Source organism: Peromyscus californicus, unplaced genomic scaffold (assembly GCF_007827085.1).
Source record: "Peromyscus californicus insignis strain IS unplaced genomic scaffold, ASM782708v3 Scaffold_22__1_contigs__length_63687245, whole genome shotgun sequence".
In the NCBI taxonomy this organism is placed as follows: Eukaryota; Metazoa; Chordata; class Mammalia; order Rodentia; family Cricetidae; genus Peromyscus; species Peromyscus californicus.
This window is the reverse complement of record NW_026294525.1, coordinates 34861562-34883314: the sequence shown is the minus strand read 5'-3', so window position 1 is coordinate 34883314 and position 21753 is coordinate 34861562. Positions and strand designations below refer to the sequence as shown.

Genomic DNA, 21753 nt, shown 5'->3' with positions numbered 1-21753 from the left:
CAGTTATGTCGATGTATACGCTTCACTCTCTCACTGTGCTGCCGCCCTTCGGAGCTTTGGAAATTGCTCCACTTGCCTCTCGATGATCGTCTTGCTGTTCATCTCAAGTGTCAGTCCAGGTTTTAATGGCCTTAAGTTGGCAGCATATCAGCCTTGTGACTGAAAAGTTTGTTTGGGTAATGCAGAATGAGAACAGATCCCAAACATTTTGGTCACTGGCCAATTTCTTTATTCCTATTCATTGGGTTTGAAGGTACTCGAAAGAGAAAACACTAACCACAAAATATCAAGTTTCGAAGTTCATCCAGCATGCATGGGATGTCTGATCATCCCATCCCTGGATACCTGACTCGGGTCATGTTAGCAGTACTGCATGTCACTTGAAATCACCTTTTGTGGACTGACTTGGATTTCAAGTCTCCTTCCTCTGATAATATGCTATTGAAGTGTAGGGGTTGCTTTCAGTGATCGTTTTGGGCTCCTCCATAGCCTTCCCTCTCAGCTTCTTTGGGTTTGAACAATCAAGTAATATTGGGAACTTACTTAATTTGCTTTACTCTGGCTCTGTTCCCCTTCTTAATGGGAACGATTTGAGTAAGTTACAGTTTATATAGAAGACTTGAACTTATGTGGTAGCGTGGGGGAAAGTATTAGATTGGGGGTATGTAAAATACATTCCTGTAATTTTTAGATTGTTCTTCCATTTAAAACAGAGTCAGTTCAAATTTCTACTTTCTGATCACACTTTTGATGTGGCATTTGGATTCACATGGGGCTTATGTGACATCATGATATCAAGCCAGGAAGGCACTCATCTGGCTTTTGATTAAACTTATCAACATGGCCAGTATGGTGTGATCCCATAGTAGATATCAGAAATCTCTCCTGGTGTAGATCCAATTCACCCATAGTGACCTCACAATTCAGTCATACATGTCATCTGATTCCCCCTTTCTCTGACTGACTCCCCATTTCTCAGCTTGGTCTAATGGCATACTGTTTTTCCCCTCATTTTCCTCTTTGAAAGCCTTAGAATCCCTTATGGGGATTACTTTTCTAGAGTTGGCACTCTGTTTATATGCATGAGCCGTATATAATCAAGCACTTTCCTAATGTCCAGGAACAGCAATCCTGTTTTGAATTTTAATGTATAGTCTTTATCAGTCAGTCCACTAATAACAATACTTTCACTAATTTTTATCATTTTTCACTATTATCATTGTTTAACATTGTGACCAACCAACCATTTTCTTAAAATCCTTCAGGGGAGTCTTCGAAGCTTTCATGCTGGAGGCCAAAAAAAAAAGGTGAATTTCAACAATTTCATAAAGTCAACCTAATAGTATTACATCAGTTTCTTATAGTCCTCACACAACTATCACGATGATTCAGGTTACCATTATTTCAATAGCCAGAAGCCTCATAGTGGACTTTTAATGGAGCTTCTTGCTTGCAATTTAGCCTTCTCCCATTTGTTTCTTGTACTTGAGCTAGAGGCAATTTCATGAAAACAAAATAAAACAGAACAAACTCCTCTCTATAAAATGCCATGGTATATCTCCTTGACCTTAGCCCAAAGTCCGAGCTCTGCTAACGTGAAGTGAGTTGCTAGTTATTCTGACAGCAATGGTGTGCACCTTCTGTTCCAGCTTCATTAATAGCAGTTCCCCCATTTATTCTCAAAAGTAGCCTGGTCTGAATGATGAATTATGTGACCATCTTATTTATAAATTACTCTGTGATTTGCCCTTTTGCATTTCTTCCCAACCTCATCCATCACCCCTTTTCTCAGTCATGATCTGAGCTGCAGCCATTGTGACTCCTTGGGATAGATGAGATATGTCATATGCTGTCAGTTCTGGACAGGAGACTCTTGTGTCCCCGAGGCCTGTAATGACCCTCTGCTAATGAGAGTAACGCATGATAGCTGCCATATTTGCATTTCTTTCATGCTTTCAAGAAGCAGGTTCTATTCTTTAGAGGACTTCGAATTCTCTGTCTCTGTGTCTCTCCTTCCTTCCCTTCCCTGTCTATCTCTGTCTTCATCATGGAGTCCAAGCTTGCCTTGAACTTGTTGTGTAGCTGGGATTTCCCTTGAAGTTCTTCTAATCCTCCTGCGTCTACCTCTTGAGTGCTGGGATCCACAGGCTTGGATTTCCCTAGTTTCCAGTTTCCCTGTACTACCTACCCAGTCAGATCATTCTCCACTTAACCTACCCACCTACTGACTTCTGTGCTTCTTTTTGAATTGCAAATTGTGGTAAGGTAGTGCTTTCTCATTTTGTCACAGGATTTTATAAACGTTGCTTACTTGGGTGCTATTCATGTGTGTATATGTGTATGTTTGTGTGTGCATGGCATCGGAACAAAGATAAGAGAGAAAGTATGGGGCTGTGTCCTGAATATCTAGAAAGGAAAACATGGGGAGAAATACCTGAGATGCTTTGAACTGACCATTTGGATGGACAACTGCATTCCATTTCTCGTCATCTGACCCTGCCTTCACACTGTTGCTTACACTTAACTTAGCAAAGACATGTGAGGAAAAAAGAAGGAAGAGAAGCAAAACAAGAAGAAGAAAAAACAAAAAAAGAAAAAAGAAAAGAAAGTCTGAAGCCTATTATATTTTTCCTATATATATCCTGACTAGAGTTTCCCTCCCATCCTGTCCTCCCAGTCCCTCCCATTTCACCTCCCCTCTGCACCCCCCACCATCCACTCCTCCTCTGTTACTATTAAGAAAAGGTCAGGCTTCCCATGAATATCAAAACATGACATATCAAGTTGCAACTCCTCTTGTATTAAGTCTGGGCAAGGCAACCCAGTATGAGGAGTAGAGTCTCCAAAGCCTGTAAAAGAGTCAGAGATAGTCCCTGCTTCCACTGTTAGGAGTCCCACAAGAAGACCAAGCTACACAACTGTCACATATATGCAAAGGGCCTAAGTTAGTCCCATGCAGGTTCCCTGGTTGTCAGTTCAGTCTCTTTGAACTGCTATGAGCCCAGGTTAGTTGATTCTGTGGGTTTTCTTGTGGTGTCCTTGACCCATCTGGCTCCTACAATCCTTCCTCCCTCTCCAGCAGGATTTCCCGAGCTCAACCTAATGTTAGGCTGTGGGTCTCTGCATCTGTTTCCACCAGTTGCTGGATGAAAACTCTCTGATGACTATTGGACTAGGCACCAATCTATGAGTTTAGCAGAATATCATTAGGCATCATTACATTGACTTTTTTTTCTCCAGTACTGTTTGGTTCTATGCTTGCCCTTTGGGCCATCCAGCCTCTGGGTCCTGATGCTCCAGACAGGGTCAGGGGTGGACTCACTCTTGTGGCATGGGTCTCAGGCTGGACCAGTCATTGGCTGGCTACTCCCACAACCTCTGTGCCACCATTACCCCAGCACATCCCATAGGTGGGACAGACTGTAGGTTGATGGTTATGTGGCTGTGTTGGTGTCCCATTCCCTCACTAGAAGTCTTGCCTGGTTATTGGAGATGGCCAGTTCAGGCTACATATTCCTACATATTGCTAGGACTCTTAGCTGAGGTCATCCTTGTAGATTCGTGGGAGTTTCCCTTGCACCAGGTTTCTACCTGACCTTGAAGTGACCCCCTTTCCAGTTGTCTCTTTCAGTATTTTCCCCCTCAACACCTGATCCCTCATGTTCCCATACCCTCCTACCCCCAGTTCACCCATGAAATGTATTCTATTTTCCCTTCCTAGGAAGATCGGAGGTTCCTCCTTAATCCCTCCTTGTTACCTACCCTCTCTGGAGATGTGATTTGTAGCATGATTATCCTTTACTTTACAACTAATATCCACTTGTAAGTGAGTACATACCGTGTTTGTCTTTCTGGATCTGGGCTACTTCATTCAGGATGATGTTTTCTAATTCCATCCATTTACCTTTGAATTTCATGATGCCATTGTTATTAACAGCTGAGTAATACTTCATTGTGTAAATGTACCACATTTTCTTTATTGTTTTTAACAGCTGAGTAATACTTCACTGTGTAAATGTTCCACATTTTCTTTATCCATTCTTCAGTTGAAAGACATCTAGGTTGTTTCTAGGTTCTGGCTATTATGAATAAAACTGCAATAAACGTAGTTGAGCAAATGTTCTTGTACTGTGATTGAGCATCTTTTGAGTATATGCCCATCAGTGGTATAGTTGGGGCTTGAGGTAGATCAATTTCCCAAATTTCTGAGAAACTGCCATATTGATTTCCAAAGTGACTATACAAGTTTTCACTCCTATCATCAGTGGAGGAGTGTTCCCTTTGCTCCACATCCTCTCCAGCATGAGCTGTCTCTTGTGTTTTTGATCATAGCCATTCTGACAGGTGGAATCTCAAAGTCATTTTTTATTTGTATTTCCCTGATGGCTAAGGATGTATAGGGTTCAGTCTTATTGGAGCATCTTTCCTAGTAACATAATTTCAGTCAGTGCAGAGTAATTATACTTGAATCTGAGAAAGTGTTGTATCAAGAGGAACTCTCCTTCTAAAGTTAGCAACAGGTTAAACCAAACAAAACATATTTTTGAAATGGTGACTAAAGTAGGGGTTGTTTAAATCCTACTTACAGCATTTACTTCCAGAAGATGAAAGCAGGATGCTGAAGTGGAATGTTGTTTGTGAGCTGTTTTTATGGGTTGAATTGTGGCTCCCAAAAAGCCACTTTGAACTTCGGTCTCTCAGTATTTGTGACTGTGACCTTTTCCACAAACAGGAACTCTGTAAATGTGATTCAGTTAAGAGGAGGTCATATGGGGACAGGATGGGCTTGCACCATGTGACAGTGGAGGATACAGGAAATGTAGGGGTCCAGAAGAGATGCTTCCATAAACCACACCATTCCAGGGATTACTGAGCCTCATCAGAAAGAAGAAAGGAAGGGGAACAACCTTTTCTCATGGTGTCTACAGGAACACAGTCTGCAGACGCTTAGTCAAAGGCTTCTAGTATTCAGAAACAGAAAGGAATAAATATCTGCCTTTTCAAGCCACCCAGCATGACGTAATTTGTTATGACATCCCTAGGCAGCCAGTATAGTTCTTTTCAAGGGGGTAAATACATCAGTGTATTTGAATGGAAGAGATGGAAAGGGATGGTAGAATATGCATTTAGGAGTTACATTGGACATTATGATTTCTATGTTTTTCACCTATCCTCCTCCATTGCCTTCCTCCTACCCCTGAACATTATTTCTGGTCTCCTTCCTCCTCTCAAGGAGTTCCTCCTTGTACTTTCCCACCACATGTATTCCAGTTCTCTTTTTCACCTCTTCCCCCTCTCATAATGGCTTTCCCTCTCCTCTCATGGTCTACTTTCTTTTAAAAATTTTTTTAGGAGTGTGTGTATGTGCATGCATCCACATGCATGTGCACATGTGTGAGTGCAGATGCTCATAGAGGCTGGAGGGGTAAGTCTCCTGGAGCTGGAATTATAGGCTGCTGTCAGCTGCCTGATAAGGGCTCTGAGAACCAAACTTGGGTCTTCTGCAAGGGCAGTACATCCTTTTCATAGCTGAGCCATCTGACCTGTCCCTGTGACCTTCCTTCTAATAATATGACCTCTTTCCGTACACCGTGTACCCCCACTGTTTTTTTTTCTTTCAACATCACTATTTTTTTTTTTTATTAACACAGTCACTTGAATACTAGTCTACTGTAGTCAGTGCTCAACCATAGCACAAAAGTCTCAACATTATCAAGGTTTATTTCTTTTATTCGAAAATCATGCACTGTGTAAACAGGTCCATGAAATAACTCAGAGTTCCAGTTGGTCTTGCGATCACTAATTAGATCAATAGTTTCCCTGATTACTAATGCAAAGGTGAGATTAACATAGATTTGACACTCCAGATCTTCAATAATTCAACTAGGAAAGCATATGCATTTTACTATATAGAAATAGTTACACATCTTCTTAACTGCAAGGGGGTGAGCTCTGTATGGTACACAAAATGGACTTAGTTAGAACTACTACAGATATTTTTGCTTAAGCATCATGGTAAAAAATATGGTCTTCAAAGTTTATTAAAAGCATTCAAGTTTTGCAAATATTCTGCTTCCTTTATTTATTGTATATATGCAGATCATAGCTTATTTGTTTTATATCAATAATGCCGTACTGTACAGTTCCACTTGTTTGAGACACCTGAAGTCATCAGGTTCACATGGACAGAAAATAGAATGTTGGTTACAGGGAGCTTGGGGAGAGAGAAATGGCAATTAGTGATCCAAAAGTACAGAGTTTAGGTTTCACAGTATGCAAAGTGTTCTGGAGATGGAGAGTGGTAATGTGTGCAGAGAATTGTCAAGGTCATTATTAGTGCCAGACTGGGCCCTCAAGATGGTTAGAGTAACGTATTTATGTTATGTACATTTTCCTACAATTTAAGAAAACTTCAAAAGTTACTTCACCACAAGTGCTCTTCCAGAGAAAAACCTGTGGTTTTAAACTTCACATTCTCATGCACCACTATGCCAATTACTAGCTGATTAGGTTTTTTGTTTGCACAAATGTATTACATGCACACAATTTGTTTTCCATGTCCAATGATGTCTCTCTATGAGAGACAAAGCATGAAAACATCCTGGCCCAAACTGAGTCGGTGTTTTGTTTCTTTTACTGACTTGTTCTTTGTGGTCTTTTCAGCATAGTGCTGCTGTTCTCCATTGGTCTGCTACAAATGAGCCATTCTGAATGAAGTTTTCTAAGATTTATATATCATTTATACCACTTCTCCAATTTTCAACATGTTTTACCTACAGTATACTGATTTTACTTGAAGATGTGTGTGTGTGTGTGTGTGTGTGTGTGTGTGTGTGTGTGTGTGTGTGTGTGTGTGTGTATCATGCATATGGGATGCAGAGTGTTGTTCTCCAAAGATGAATTTGCATGTATGCACAATTCAAGTTTCCTTAGTTTTGAGTCTCTTTAGTCGTGGTGGGAACAGGGTTTGGAAGGACAAATTTCAGCTCTTATTTAAAATTGCTTCTGTTAGACATAAAGCATACACAGTTTTGAGGATGGAAATACATTTCCCAAATTTATATTCCACAGAGCTTACTCATATGTTTGTTATTCTTGCTAATCTTTTTTGTTCTCAATATTTAGGGTGAATCCAAGATGAAGAATAGGCAAGAAGCTTCTCAAGGCTCCAATGCTCTAACAGGGTAACAAATGGTTGACCCCTAAGACTTCTTTCTTTTTCCAATACAGAGAAACTCAGTATCTCATCATCACCTAATATCAGTACAGTATCATGTTGCTAAGTGATATTAGGAGTCATATTTTGAAAATTTATGCCTGCTTTTAACTTTGGTGATCCCTCTGCAGTGGTAAATTCTGGAAATCCAGCCCTTCTCTTGAGCCCTTCTCTCCCTTTGAAATTGATAAGACCATTTGTCAATTAGAACTACTTAGTGTGGTGCTAAGGCTCTGAGAGCGGGAAGGTGTTTTAGTATTCGTCAGCTGTAGCACTGCAGTATTATTGCTAAGACTGTGACAAATCCCAGTCTCCCAAGCTGAGTTAACAAAGACAAAATGGAGAATTAAGTAGGTATATGATGAATATGATCAAAGTTGACATCCGATTTGAACACATTCATCCACTAGGGTGCAGTTTGGGGGATAAATCATCCCCCAAGCACAGAATGGAGAAGTTGAAAGCAGCAGGGCGTATGTTAGTCAGTGCTGAATTACTATAACACAGCACCTGACACTTGCTACTTAGGAAGTGTTTTGGGGACTGGAAGTAGGGCACAGGCTCAGGCTCATGTGTATCTCTGCATGATCTTCCTCTAAGATCTCCCCTTCCATTCTCTCTCTCTCTCTCTCTCTCTCTCTCTCTCTCTCTCTCTCTCTCTCTCTCTCTCTCTCTCACATGAGGATGTTAGTTCTCCCCTAATGCTCCACTCTAACTTATTCACTTCACACTTTTCAGAAAACCATAGTCAGACAAATGTCCATTTAAAAACTACCATTAATTTAAAAATTCTATATAAGCTTACAGGGACAAATTCTATTCAAAACATGATGGGAGCAAAGATCTGGTAGGTTTAACAAACTGAGTATGATGTATGTGTCTATGCCAAAATATAAGGTAGAAGGGGATCCACCTGTGGTATTCATTCTAAGGAAATTCTTAAAGTATTCATTGTTCAACACCCCAGTATATATTCTCTTGCTTCACTTTTCTTAAATAGTAGCCTTCAAATCATTTTCTTAGTAAGAAAACCTATAAATTCTGACCATTTTTCTCTCTAACACACACACACACAAAATCAATTAATAAATAGTGATATAACTTGTCTTGAGGACATGCTACCACTACTGACCGCTCATTGTGTTCTAGCTAAGTTTCTATTCTATATTCTTTGTTAATACTAGTTCTGACCCACTACACTGGACGTCAAAATCTAGAAACAAATGCTAATGACAATTTGCAGAAACCATCCTCAGACTGTTTCATGTTTGACTTTATTATGACACTAAACGAACTTTCTAACGTGGTAGTGAATCCTTTCAAATTTACCTGCCCAGAGACTGAACAAGTTTCTCTGCACTAACAACCCTGCCTAGGGAAGTTGCTTGAAAAAAATCTCATAAAGATTTCCCTCATTAGTATTTTATTAAAAGTTCATGTCTGTACACGCTAAGGCCAAGGGAAAGAAAAGCTCTTTTAAAAATCACAAAATGATTATAACACTCTTCTGAGGATCATAGTTGAGTATGAACTTTTTAATTATCTTGGGGGAAATCAGCCATTTTCCTTGTATTTACACTGTGACCTTCTAGGAGTGACATGCAAAAGCTTCAAGACTTTATTAACAAAGGACTCCTGAAGGATTCAAAATTCTACCATTGATTTCAATGCTTAAAATAGTAATGCTCCTGAAAAAGGTCCCAGACTCTTCTCTACATTATTTTTATCATTGTCATTTTTTCCCCAGAAGTATAAAACCAAAGAAATAAGATGAACTTTCTCTTGGATCAGGAATGAGATAAGGTCACATGACTGATGCTAAATTTGCATAGGTTTAAGCATTGTTTCTATGTTAATGATTCCAGAATCTTTAGTTCCTTCTCTATGACTTTATTTTCTAATTTTCATCTGTATTCTGGACATCCTTACTTACGTATCTTTCTAGGACTTACAGCATACTGCATTGGAAGTATCTCATTCTGCCTGCAGGCTCTCTTTATCTTCCATGATCTTTTTCTCCTCTGATTTCCAAACATCTACTACAGGTACCACCAGCCTTACAGCAGTAAACCCCCACATTAGAGCCTTTTCTTTCGTCTCATGTTACATTGATCAAGAAGGTCTCAATTTCCTTTCTAGAATAATTCTTATGCTTGACGAGTTCTTTGTTCCTGAAGCTTTACCCACATCCCTTTTTGAAGTAGGTGCTGGTATTGTTTATGGATATCTCTAGTTCTTCTTCTGGGCACATGGGGATCATATGAAGTTAGACATAGGTCAAGGACATAAGAGCAGAAGCAGTATGTAGTCCTCTAAGGCTGAACCCTTTAACGACCAGAGCACAGTTCATCATCCTACAAATGACCTTTCAGATGGACACATGAGTAAATGGACATTAACTTCACCAACACATGGACACGAAATGCACATGAGGAAGAAGCAGGAGATACATTCTTGTTATGCTTCTTGGTTTAGTCTACCGAGACTTCAGAGTTACATGGCATCCTAGTCTGGTAAAACAGATTCCCTCTTATGGTTCCAGTCTCTTCCTCCTCCAGTAACTCTTTATTACTCTAACATACTAATCATGTGAAGAAGACATTGCTTTTCTTTTCTTTTCTTTCTTTTTTTTTCTTTTTGTTTGTTTTCAAGGCAGAGATTCTCTGTGTAGTTTTGGTACCTGTCCTGGATCTTGCTCTGTAGACCAGGTTGGCCTCGAACTCACAGAGATCCACCTGGCTCTGCCTCCCAAGTGCTCGGATTAAAGGTGTGCACCACTGCCGCCTGGTGAAGAAGAAGTTTCTAGCACACATTTGTTTCTGTGATCTTTTATTGCCTGGCTTTCAAACCCATCAGGTTGTACACAGTAACCCACTTTTCAAGCATCTCATTGTGTCTCTGCATTCATACTGACCAGACACCTTCTGCTTCTGTTTCATGATCTATAAGTCCTTGTTGGTGAAGGTATTACTTTCCCCCTTTCTTTCCTTTCTTTTATGTGGTGTTTGTGGCTATGTGCATGTGTAGAGATGCATTAGTCTGTGTGTGTGTGTGCATGTGTGGGCTCGCGGTCAATAGTGGGAGTCTTCCTTGTCTTTCACTCTCCAACCCATCTTTTGAGACAAGGTCTGTCTTTGAACTTGGACCATGGTATTCAGCTAGACTGGATGGCCAGCAAGATCCTTGGAATATACCTGTTTTCATGCCCCCTTCACTAGTTCCCATCACATTTTCAGTGGTCATTCAGAGTAGAGTTCCTGATTTTTTTCCCCCAAGCATAAAATGCCACTTCTGCCTTACTTCAAATTCTTCTGCATAGTGTAAAGTACCTTAATGTTAAGGAATAAGTAAATTTTAAAGCTGTCACATTTCTCTTTTGAAGCTGTGAGATTATCGATACAATAATGAGGCAGGTATTGTCAGAAAATTTTTTATTAAAAATCTAAAAATCATTGTGATAATTTTCTTTAAAACTGTTTACTTATTCATTTTCCTTATTCTTTTCATGAGATGGGGTCTTTCCTTGTAGAGCAAACTGCCCAGGAACTTACTATGTAACCCAGGTTGGCCCCTGCCTCTGCCTCCCAAGTGCTGGGGTTACAGGTGTGTGCCACTATACCCCAATAAGTCTTTCTTAAAAATTACTTTGTCTGAGAGAAATGGAATGAGATCTACATGAACAGCCTAGACATGAGTGGGGGTAATGAAAGGCGAGGGTTGAGGGAAAGAGAGCTTGGGGGAGCAGAAGATCCCAGCTGGATCAACAACAGAGAGGGAGAACAAGGAATAGGAGACCATGGTAAATGAAGACCACATGAGAATAGGAAGAAGCAAAGTGCTAGAGAGGCCCACAGAAATTCACAAAGATACCCACACAACAGACTGCTGGCAATGGTCGAGAGACAGCCCGAACTGACCTACTCTGGTGATGGGATGGCCAAACACCCTAATTGTTGTGCTAGAAACCTCATCCAACTACTGAGGGATCTGGATGCAGAGATCCATGACTAGGCCCCGGGTGGATCTCTGGGAGTCCAATTAGCGAGAATGAGGAGGGTTTATATGATCAAGAATTGTTAAGACCAAGGTTGGATAAAGCACAGGGACAAATAGCCAAATGAATGGAAACACATGAACTATGAACCAATGGCTGAGGGGTCCACACTGGATCAGGCCCTCCGAATGGGTGAGACAGTTGATTGGCTTGATCTGTTTGGGAGGCATCCAGGCAGTGGGACCAGATCTTGTGCTCATTGCATGAGTTGGCTGTTTGAAACCTGGGGCCTATGCAGGATTGTTTGGCTCGGCCTGGGAGGAGGGGACTAGACCTACCTGGACTGAGTCTGCCAGGTTGACCTCAGTCTGTGGGGAAGGCTTTGCCCTGGAGGAGATGGGAATGGGGGGGGGGTTGGGGGGAAGGTGAGGGGGATGGGAGGGGGGAGAACAAGGGAATCCGTGGCTGATATGTAGAACTGAATTGTATTGCAAAATAAATTAAAATAAATTAAAAAAATTACTTGATTTTCAAGCATTTTTGTGACTTCAGTTTACATTTCAAACAGATTAAAATTTTGTGCAATAACTGTTTCAAAGAATGTTCCACTTAGACACTTGCTATTGTAGAAATATGTTAATTTTCTTTTCATTTTAAATTAATTTCTTTAAAAATAATTATTCATTATATTTTTCCTAACTGCTTTAAATGTACCAAGAGTTCTTTGATAGGTAATATAGGGACTCAGGTAAATGAATACTATATATTGTCCTAGTTTTGACTATTAAAAAGAAGGGAAAATTTAAAAACTATTTCTTGTGTAAAGTCATACTAATGGCCCTCTACTTTTAAATTTATTCTTAAGTGATGCGTAAAAGCCTAAAACTTGGACATTTTAATGGTGAACCTTGAGAAGTAACTACATAAAAATGCCTTCTTTGAATCATAAAAGCAGCCTTCCCAGCAATAGTGATAAGAAGAAGAATAGATATGGCGATATTTTCACAGGCAGAGTTCTGTGTCATTGGCTTGGCTTTTGCTAGTGAGGGGTCCTCAGTGGCAATGACTGTACCTTATACAAATCTATCCAGTTGGTGTTCCTTTCAGTAGCAATGCCTTGGAGTCCTCAAATCCATAACTCAACAAGTGTTTACCAAGAACTTACTATACTCATGTTTACAGCTCCTTACCAAAGAGAACACTAAATATGGCATACAATCCCTCCTCAAGAGCTTAGGCTCAAGACAAGAGTCACACAAGTTACAGACAAACGTATGGGAGGGGATGACTCAATTCTGACCTGTAGATCACATTCTGTGCATGGGGAGAATTGAGAACAAGAGGCAATGTCCTTCACAAGAGCAGTGCAGGAGAATGGTATTGAGGTAGCACCGAGGCCCAGACAGTGAACTTCGTCTCATAGTTTGTGGAATTAGGCAAAATGAACCTTGTCCTAAAGTTAGGTGTGATTTTTATTTATAGACTTAAAAAATAATTGAAAAATAGAGGTTACACACATTTCACATGTGCGAAGTAATGATTTAATATGTATATGCACATTGTGAGATGATTACCACAGTTCAATTTATCACCTCACAGAGTTAATATGGTGTGTGTGTGTGTGTGTGTGTGTGTGTGTGTGTGTGTGTGTGTGTGTATTTCATATCTCCAGGGGAGATATGAACAAATGTCTATTTATACCAGATAGGTCACTGTCAGAGTCAGTAGATTTAACTATCAACTTGCCACAATCTAGAATCCCCTGAGGAAAGAGTCATCCTTGAAAACTTGCTTTGATAAGTTTGTCCTGTGAGATGGCTATGGGGATGGTCTTGATTGCTAGTTGATGTAGAGGATTGGTGGTATCATTTCCTAGGTACCTGGTCCTGCACTGTATAAGAAAGCTGGCTAAGCCTAGGCCAGCCAGCAAGCACCATCCTTCATGGTCCTTGCCATGCTTCTTCGGCTGTGAAATAAGTTCCTTGGTTGGAAGTAAAGCTGTGAGGAATAACAAGCAGGCTTACTTCCAGGTTCTTGCTTGAGTTCCTGCTCTGGCCTCTCTCAAAGATGGGAAGTGACCTAGAAGATGAAATGAACCCTCCCCAACTCCAAGTTGCTTTTGGTCATGGTGTTCCTCACAGTAGTGGAAAAGGTGATTAGAACATCATTCCCTCTTTCTCTCCACAGGCCAGCTCCTGTTGACTACCATTCTACTTCCTGCTTCTGTGGATTCAATTGTCAAGAATCCTCATATAAGAGAAAGAATATTTTAAAATTTGTTGGGTTATTTTGTGTGTGTGTGTGTGTGTGTGTGTGCATCTGGAAACCAGAGAATAGCCTGGGATATTATTCCTCAGATGATATGCACGTTTTTTATAGAAACTAGGCGACTCTCTGGCCTGGAACCCACCAATAGGCTAGCCTGGCTGGTCAGTAAGCCCTGAATCTGCCTTTCTCTGTCCCTCCAGTACTGAGAATACAAGCAGAGATTATTGTGACTGACTTTTACATAGGGTCCAGGTCCCATGCTTACAAGACAAGCATTTTACTAACTGAACTGCCAGTCAGCCCTTCCTCCTTTGTAGCTAAATAATTTCCCACCACATAGACATTTTTTTCTTTATCTATTTATTCACTGATAGACACAAGAACTGATTCTAAATTTTGGATATTGTGAATAATGCTGCAATGACTTTGGGAATGTAGATATCTCACTGAAATCTTCTTTTTTATTTCCTCTGAATAGATTGTAGTGTCATGTGGTATTACTGTTTTATTTTTTTAAATACCTTTTGCTGTTTTCCATAGCAGTAATACTAATTTAGATTCTCACCAGAAGCATACAGAAGAGTCCCCTTTTCCCACACCTTTCCTAATATTTGTTATGTCTTGCCTTTTTGGTAATAGCCATCCTAACAAGTATGAAGTGATACTGTGAGGCTGATCTGCATTTCCCTGGTGATTACTAATGTTTGTTTTTTTTCATAGGCCCGTGGGCCATTTATACATCTGAGGAAGAAACATTACTTTTTGTACTGTTTTGAGTTGTTTGCTTATTTTTAATCATGAGTATTTTGCTTTTGATGTAACTGACTTGAACAGTTTCTTCATGTGTTCTTTTATTATCCCTCATCTGATACACAGTTGGCAAATACTTTATTTCATTTCAGAGTTTCCTTTTTCCTTTTGATGTCATTTCCTTTGTTGTGGGAATCTTTCTTTCTTTTTTTTTGATCTTGATGCCCCTGTTTGTTTTCCTTTGTTTGCCTGTGTGCTTTCATATCCAAAAAAATACTTGCCAAGAAAATACTAAGTGCTTTCCCATATTTTGTTTTGTCTGGATTGTTAATTGACCTTATAAGAAGTAAAATACACAGAGTTCATGTTAAGAAGCATAATCAGAAAGCTTTTGAAAGGTTGGTGTTTTAGTTTCTGAAGGGAGATTTTTGAATGAACAGGTTAATGCATAAGTAAATTAATCAAATAAATGAAATCATACTTACAATGAAAATTCTAAATCTCCTCATATTAGTTCCCTTGACTGTGAAGTCTGAGTTTTGTTTCACAAATCCATTGGTTCTCTTATATTATGCTAAAGAAAAAATATTTTATTTATTTATTTATTTATTTATTTATTTATTTATTTAGTTAGTTAGTTAGTTAGTTTTTTTGAGACAGGGTTTCTCTGTGTAGCTTTGGAGCCTGTCCTGGAACTCACTCTGTAGACCAGGCTGGCCTTGAACTGACAGAGATCCACCTGGCTCTGCCTCCTGAGTGCTGGGATTAAAGGCGTGTGCCACTACCGCCCAGTGAAAAAATATTTTAAAAGTAATATTTTTGTTAACTCAGACAATTTTGCAGACGTATTTTAATCATAGTAACCCCTCAGTTACTCTCAGATATACCAATCCTCCCTATCCACCGTATTTTCTCTCTTTTTTTTAACCTATGAAGTTCAATTTGTGTTGACAAAGTACTTTTGGGTGTGGGCCTGCCCTAGAGTCACTACTGGGGGTCATGCCATTAACAAAAACTGACTCTCCATCTTCAAGTCTTCCAGCCACTATTAAATGCCAATAGCTCCTAAGATAGGTGTGGTATTTCATGCCTACCTCCCACCTCAGTGTAGGGATTTTGGCTGGCTTGAGCTTGCCAACAATCATGTACATGTTATGACAACCATCATGAGTTCATATGTGGAACTTCCCTGTTGTTCTTGGAAAAAAATATTTACTTTAAATCATCTACCACCTCTTGCTCTTACAATATTTTCATTTCCTCTTTCAAGAAGATCCTTGAACCTTGTGGGGACAGATGAGATATAGACAGCCATTTAGGGCTAAGCATTCCACTGTCTCTTATTCTTGCACATTGACAAGCTGTGGGTCTCTCTGTTAATTGCCAACTATTTTAAGAAGTTTCTCTGATGAGGGTTGGGCGATGCACCACTGATCAACAAGTATAACAATAAGTCATTAGGAGTCATTTTAATACAATGTCTACTTATCAGAAGTAAAAATGTTAACTTTTGGAAACAAAATAAATGATGTCCTATTTAAAAAAAAAAGGTGAGCTTACACCTAAACATTTTGAGAAATGGTGAATGTACAATTGAGAAAATGATAATGAGTTTCATTAACAAGACACATCATTAAGCAAGACCAGATTCCCATGTGGCCGATGGTAGTTTTATTCTCCATGCCCAGTGTGCTGTTGTCTCCTCCTGACAGTGATTTTTTTTCAAATGTCCTATGAAGCTAGGGGCCATCAACAATCCACAAAAACCTCTGTCACTGAGAAGTTCAGCTATAGATGATGAAGGAGAATGGTGTTGATCTTGGTTAATCTTGGCTCAAAAAGGACGTCTCTAGAGGACACTAGCTGAATTAGCTATGCCCAATGTGCTGCATCACTTCAGAGCAGCAGAAAACAATCTCATTAAGACAAGCTTAGAAATTAATTCCAAGATACATGATTAAAAAGTAAGCTAAACACATACAGCCAAAGCAGACATAGCATGACCTTCTCAAGACTTTTGTTTCCACCTCTCTATTTATTGACGTCTTCTTTGGGACATTAAGTTTTGTTCAGAGCAATAACTTTTGAGGTTACTCATCTATCCAATCTATTATTTTTCTTCCTCTGATTTTTTTCTTGAGTTCTGTGCAGGCCAGTCTTTTTTTTTTTCTTCTTCAACTTGACACAAACTAGAGTCACCAGTGAAGAGGACTTGCCTCCATCAGATTGGCTTGTGGGCATGTCTGTAGTTCATTTTCTTGATTCATGATTGATGTGGGAGGATGTCCTGCCTGAGGAGGGTATCCAGGTTGAATAAGAAAGCACGCAGAGCAAATCATGGAAACTAAGTTATTGTGTGATATTTTGGTTGGGTTCTGACAAATAAAGCTTACTTGGAATCAGAGGGAGGGGAGCTAGTCACTAGTTAACCATAGAGGTCTGGAGGTCTGTCCAGAGAGGAAACAGGAAGTAATAAGTTGGGGCTGAGAGAAGATCTTGACCCTTTTGGTCAGAGGAATCAGAGAGGTTTTAAGTCATTGGTGGCTGCTCCCCTGCTTCTCTGAACTTTCAGGTTTTACCCCTATATCTGATTCTTGGTTTTTATTAATTAATTAGATTTATGCATCACTAAGTCCATGAGCAGCATTTCTTCATGGCCTCTGTATCAGTTCCTGCCTTGAGTCCTGCTCTATTTCCCTTTGTGATGGACTGCGACCTGTAAGCAACAGAAACCCTTCCCTTCCTAAGTTGGCTAGTGTTTTGTCAAATGAACAGAAACTCAATTATAACAAACTCTTTTAGGAAAACCTTGAAAAGAAACCTATATAAATCAAAAGTTTTCACATAAGCTCTTTTAATGCAATAGCAAATCTAGAGTCTCTTAAAAAAGTTTCTGATCTTTTGTCCCATAAGTTACTGTTTATTGAAATGTCATTGAAAACTAAAGAGAACTTTTTTCCTTTCAGTTCATCTTGAAAAAAAGAATAACCAGACATACTGAATAAATTAATACTTTTAATTTGATTTTCAAAACTGAATCCATTCATTTAAATGAGTACTAAAAGATATTTTGTGTGCATGTCTGAATACTGTTGTCATGAAGAATAAAATATTTTTCTTTTTAGTTTTTCATACTGAGAATGGCAGATTTCTTCAACTGATTATTCTGTTTATAAAAAATGAGACCTAGCTCTATATTCATGGCATACTGACAATTATCAATTCAACTAGAGACTCCCTTAATCACAGCTAGGCCTGGATCTTACCAAGGGAATTGACTAGCAGGGATTGACATAGGTGTGGGAGTTGAGGGTTTACTATTAAGACTATGGGCAGAAATTTCTTAAAATTATGCTCCCTGTGACCTGCACAATCCATGGAAGGTTCTTTCTGAATGTTCCAGAAGATTCTGTCCCATGTGTTCCATAGAGTTCACACTATCATTCCCTCAATATTCTCTAATATAATTTCTTATATTTTTTTCTGTCATTATTATTATTAGTTCATGTTATTTGTTCTGCAACAAGGTCTAATATAGCCTTGGTATGTAGTAAAAAATGAATTTGAACTTCTGGTCTTCCTACCTTTACCTTCTGAGTGCTGGGAATATAGGTATACACTCCTAGGCCTGGATTATGCAGTACTGAAGATTAAACCCAGGGAGGACTTGCTGAGTAACAATCAAATACTGTACTAATATCGCTACATCCTTAGCCTCATTTATTTTTCTTTTTAACATAAATTAATTTTTGAGGCATACAGACTTATTTCTATGGAATAAAAGATGTGTACCAAGCAACTTCTACTCTTTGAAATTAACTTTGACTTTCCTTGTGGATTTTTATTTAATATAGATTCTCTAAGTTACTGGGAAACAATGAAGCTCTCCTAATGTAGTTTTCTACTTACTGCCTTATTAGAGAGAATTAGTGGAAATGATGTTACAAAAATAGTGCCAACTACTATCCTGGAAAATAGAAGAGAAAGCACAGCATAATTATATGGCATGAAATAGAGCAGAGAACACATCTTTCTGTCCTATATGAAGCATGTAGGTCAGATGTATGGCACCAGAGTGGAAGAGACTTGCAAATTACGAGCAACTGACATTGAAGAGTTAGAAAGACAACTTGCCAATATATTGATGACAGCAAGCCTGTTTGGTGTGTGTGTGTGTGTGTGTGTGTGTGTGTGTGTGTGTGTGTGTGTGTGTGTTTGTCTGTGTCTGTGTGTGTGTATAACAAACTCAAGCTCTCAAAACATGTTCAAAGATTTTTACAAAATATCTTTTATCATTTAATTAATAGTGAAATATCAAGGTTGCTTTTTGATAGGCAAATACTTCATAACATATATTCTATGTATCAAATCTTAGGGAGTTTAGTGGACTGGAAGTTTATCAGATGCCTATACTCTGATATGATTAGTAAAAATTATACTGGGGGCTTAATTCTTACTAGATATGATTTCTTTAAGGTTAACCTCAGTATAAATACCCAAAGTGCTGGAAGTATACGATGTAGGAACTATCCCTAAATTAATGAATTAATCATTTGCACTTTCCCCAAACTTCTTGCATAATCTCAGAGCTTACAAATTTATGTAAAACATTGAAGTTGATAACCTTGACCCATTTTTTTATTTTTTTAAATTGAAAGTAGAATTTTTTCATATAATATGTTCTGATCATGGTTCCCCTCTCCCAACTATTCCCAGATCCTTCCCATCTCCCAAACCACCCCAACTCATACTCATTCTTTCTCTTTCCCATTAGAAAACAATCAGACAACCAAAAGAGAAGAGGAGGAAAAAAAGAGAGAGAAAATGATTAGGACAAAACAAATAAACAAGGGGGGGAAAGCCAAAGGAAAAATACAAGAAACATACAGGTGCAGAGGCCCAACACTCACACTTACATAAATGCCATAAAAATACAATATTGGAAACCATAACACATAAGCAAAAAATCTGTATGGTCAAAAAAAATTACCAGACAAATCATTATGAGACAAAAACTCTCCAAAAATACCACTGAGTTTGTTTTGTGTTGATGTGTTGGCCATCTACTGCTGGGCATGGGTCCTGACCTAAAGAGTGGCCTGTATACTTGATATTTCACTGGAGAAAACTAAGTTTTCTATTGTGGGCTATTGTCAGTTGGAGATAGCTTCTGGCTTAGGATTGGGGGTTTGTGTCCACTTCTCTAGGTGCTGGAACCCATCTGGCTTAAACCTGTGCAGGCCCTGTGCATGCTGCCATAGTCTCTGTGAGTTTATATTTGCATCAGTCCTGTTGTGTCTAGAAGGCCTTGTTTTCTTGGTATCTTCCATCCCCACTGGCTCTTACAATGGTTCTGCCTCCTCTTCTGTAAAGATCCCTGAACTCTGAGGGGATGAATTTGATGGAGATATCTCATTTTGGTCTCGCTCTCTGTGCATTGTCCAGTTGTGGGTGTCTGTATTTGTTCTCACCTACTGTAGGAAGATGATTATCTAAAGAGGGTTGAGCAAGGCATTGATCTATGAGTATAGCAAGATGTAATTGGGAGTAATTTTATTGCCACATTCCTTTGGCAGAATAGTAGTATTTGGTTTTTCCACAGGTTCATGGCCTATCTAGTTTCAGGTTCATGGCAACTTGAACAGTATCAGGCATGAGTTCCATCTCATGGAGGGCCTTAAATCCTTTCAAATAGTGATTGGTTACTCCCATAGCTTTTGGGCCACTATTGCAATGGATTATTATGTAGACTGTTGACCTGTTTCCTTCCTTTTTTCCTTCCTTCCTTCCTTCCTTCCTTCCTTCCTTCCTTCCTTCCTTCCTTCCTTCCTTCTGTCCTTCCTTTCTTCCTTTCTTCTTTCTCTCCCTCCCTCCCTCTCTTCTTTCTTTCTTCCTTCCTTTCTTCCTTCCCTCCCTCCCTCCTTCCTTCCTTCCTTCCTTCCTTCCTTTCTTACTTCTTCTTCTTCTTTTTTGTCCTATTTTCTTTTTGCTAAGTAAAATTTAGCAAAAGAAATCTCAGTTGCCACACTGCAGAAGAACACAGTCTACTTTAGTGGGGAAAGGGTAGATATGACAGTAAAGGTTTATAATAACATCTTCTTTTGATGGAATGTATTTTATTAACTATTAAAGCAGGCTCAGGAAATCCTTTGTCTTTAAATAGCTGAAGAGACTATCTCTAACAAGTATATTCATCAGTGTGCCTTACTTGTTGAGAAGTTTTGATTGAAAATGTCCTTTGGTGAGTGAAAATATGCCTTTCATTCAGTGACTAGCTGTTAGAATCCTTGACACCTCTACCTATGAAAAAATGATGTATGTATATCAGTTAAGACACATTTGTTCCACAAAGCTCTCAGATCCGAACTTTTACAACCAACATAGTTTCTATCAAACTGACCAACCAGCTTACAGTGTTACACTGATACAATGTGGAGCAAAGAATAGCTGCTGGGTTCTCATTCTCTTTCTGTCTGCCATGACATCCAGGTGCTAATCACTGGGGGCCTGCATTTTACCAAGACTAGCAACAAATAGCATGATCCTAAATCAGAACTCATTTTCCAAAAAATGAAGCTTAGAATAAATATCAATAATAGCACATAGATAAAATATTAGTGAGTTTAATTCCGGTTGTTTTTAAAATGACTGTTTTTTGTGTTGGAAGACCTCATGTATATGCAATCAAGCTAGAAGGTTATTCACTGTAGCAAAAGATTCTGAAAAGTTCTAGATGCTTAGTCTTTAGGTTATGTCTTCTATATAGTCATTGCTAAGTAAGTGTGGATGGAACCCATGAAAATGATAGGCTGTCACTCAGATGATTGGGGCATACTTTATCATAAAGTAAAGGATAGAATTCTGCCCACTAATTAGCTTTTTTGAGATATTCAAATGAGAGATTATCTTGAGTTGATCTGACTGATCAACTCAGAGCACTTAGAACTGAGAGACTATCTCCTGCATCCCTGAAGGACAGGTAGACAGATCATGAGAGGAATTTTAGGGAAGGTAGGAAGCTTGAATGACAGCCAAGATGTAAGGGTAGACCAATCAATGCCAAGATCACTGCTGACTGTTACCTGGTGTATCTTGAGCAGGGAACCTATTCACTCTGTAACCATTCCTGACCCACAGAAATTGTGATAATAAGCATTTGTTGAATTAAACCGGGGGGTTTATGAACATTTCTTGTAAAACATACCCAGTTAAACAATACCATCAAACAGCTACCCATTACTCAAACAACAAACTTGTTCTTTCTAATACATGTAATTTCTATTTGTGTCGTCGATACTTGTTAATTTGAAAATGGATGGGATGATCATAAAATTGAAATGTTTGAAAGTAATTATAAATTTTCCTCCTTTTCTTATTTTTTATTTCAAACCAACACTCTGTTTGAATGTTACTTAATTTTAAATTTGAGATTTTTTTCTCTGTTTCTTTTGTTGTTTTAAAAGATAGAGACACTTCTCACACTGTATTTTATGCTTGCTTGGAATTACTATGTATCCCAGGATGG

At 38.9% G+C, this 21753-nt stretch overlaps 1 protein-coding gene across 1 annotated transcript in view; it reads left to right on the top strand.

The window, feature by feature from the left end:
* Lama2 (laminin subunit alpha 2) overlaps positions 1-21753 on the top strand; it is a 571484-nt gene that overhangs the window by 27959 nt on the left and 521772 nt on the right. The window lies entirely within an intron of this gene.